Below are 2,396 nucleotides of genomic sequence, written 5' to 3' on the forward strand. Positions count from 1 at the left end.
AACTCATATGCACGAAAGTGAAAATCGACCCATATCTCACTCCTTATACAAAAGTCAACTCAAAATGGATCAAAGATCTGGAAATCAGACCTGAATCTATAAAGTTTATCGAGAATAAAATAGGCAGAACACTCAAAGACCTTTATATCAAAAGGGTCTTTGAGAATGGAGCACCAATGGCAAAAACGTTAGCATCAACTATAAACAAATGGGACTATATCAAACTAAAAAGCTTCTGCATGGCAAAAGAAACCCTACTTAATGCAAGAAGACAGCTAACAGAATGGGAAAAAATCTTTTCACTTGATATATCAGATAAAGGGCTGATATCTAGAACATACAAAGCGCTCAGAAACCTGAGCCCTTCAAAACCAAACGAAGCCATAAAAAAATGGGGAGACGAAATGAATAGACATTTCTCTGAGGAAGAGAGAAGGATGGCCAACAAACACATGAAAACATGCTCACCTTCACTCATCATCAGGGAGATCCAAATCAAGACAACAATGAGATACCACCTCACACCAGTGAGGTTGGCTCACATCAAAAATAATGGGAACAACCTTTGTTGGAGAGGATGTGGTATGAAAGGAACTCTCATTCATTGCTGGTGGGAATGCCCCTTGGTCCAACATCTATGGAGAAAAGTCTGGAGAGTGCTCAAAGAACTCAGAATTGAGCTGCCATTTGACCCAGCAATTGCTCTCCTAGGCATATATCCCCAAGATGGAAGGACATTCATTCCAAAATACGTATGCACCCCACTATTTATTGTAGCACTCAGTATAATAGCCAAATCTTGGAACCAACCTCGATGTCCAACAACAGATGAATGGATCATTAAGATGTGGTACATATATACAATGGAATATTACATGGCAGTTAGAAATGATACAATCACAGACTTTGCAGCAACGTGGATGGACCTAGATCATGTTATGTTAAACGAAGTAAGTCAGAAGACAAAAGAAAAACACAGAATGGTAGCACTATTCTGAAACACCTAGAACACATAAAAAACAAAAAAAGGACATTGAAGAAGCATAACTGCTAGAACCACAAAGAAAGACTTCATAAACTCCATTCCCTGATCTGCACAGCCACCAAGATCTCTAGAAACAGGTCTGATTTTACCATCCAAGATAAAGTAGAAGTCTTCCACATACCACGAAAGCAGCAAGAGGAGAATAAATGATCTAGTTTTTTGACGTCTTTATTTTGGTGTGGAGATTACGGTTGATGTCTCCAATATTATTTTATTTTATTTTGTTTTGTCTTTCTCTTTCTTTTTGCACTTGAGTATGATTTTATTTCAGAACCGAGATTATTGTGTGGTGCCTGTCTTTATTGCTGTGGTGCTTATCGGTTATTTAATTCGATATTTTTTTTTGTGTATTGTTGTGGTATTTTAATTACTTTTTTCACATCCTCTCTCAAATTGAGGTTGAAAGCCTCTAGACAGGACTCTGCCTATTTTCAGTATATTTGATTTTTGATTGAGAAGAGGCCATATTAGGTGATGGGTATTCCCCTGATTCAATGTGAATATGTACCCAAAATACTACAGTGAAAGATATGTAAGCCATTATGGAAAAAAAAATTGTGTTTTTAATCAGAAACTTTCTTTGACTTACATGTATTATTATTATATTAATTATATTATATGTTATGTTATGTCACTATATTATGTTATATTAGTTTACCTCATTATGTTAATCAATTTTGTCCTTTAAATGAATTCTTACTTTAAAAGAAAAACAAAACAAAACAAAAAAAAACAACTTTAGTTTGCCCTGAAGAAAAAAAAATAAAATAAAATAAATAAAAGATAAAATAAGGCCTCCCAATTCTTACCACAGGCTGTGTTCTTTACACTGGCTGTATAGAAAGAGGAGGTACAGTAAAGGCACCCCATATACACCTCAACACAGGCCCCTTGCCGGGTATGTATTGTGAATTGGGGGACAAAAAAAATAAATAAAAGTATGTACTTTTTGATGCTCAGGGGTAACGCCTGGCTATGCACTCAGAAATTGCTCCTGGCTTAGGAGGACCGAATGAGAAGCCAGGGGATAGAACCACGGTCCATCCTAGGCTAGTACTTGCAAGGCAGATGCCTTACCTCTAGTGCCATCACTCAGGCCTCAAAAGTATGTACTTTTTAATTTTTCTTTAAAGTATCCTGTTGCTTTTTTAACTTCCAAGTCAAATCCATCATTTTTTTGGATGACAATTTTTATTACAATTTTTATTTTGACCAAAGTGGATTACATATATTTCACAGTAATATTTTAGGTACATAGTGACATTGAATCAGGATAATTCCCATCACCAAAGTTGTCCTTCCTTCACCCCATTCCCATCTTGCTTTCCATATTCCCCACTCTCACCCCTGG

General features: G+C 36.2%; 1 non-coding gene across 1 annotated transcript; it reads left to right on the plus strand.

Moving 5' to 3' along the window:
- Nucleotides 1–1,837: 1,837 nt before the first annotated feature.
- Nucleotides 1,838–1,970, plus strand: LOC126005167 (small nucleolar RNA SNORA51). Its single transcript, XR_007494339.1, has one exon. It is a non-coding gene; the product is annotated as a small nucleolar RNA SNORA51 (small nucleolar RNA).
- Nucleotides 1,971–2,396: the final 426 nt, after the last annotated feature.

This window comes from Suncus etruscus, chromosome 3, assembly GCF_024139225.1.
Source record: "Suncus etruscus isolate mSunEtr1 chromosome 3, mSunEtr1.pri.cur, whole genome shotgun sequence".
In the NCBI taxonomy this organism is placed as follows: Eukaryota; Metazoa; Chordata; class Mammalia; order Eulipotyphla; family Soricidae; genus Suncus; species Suncus etruscus.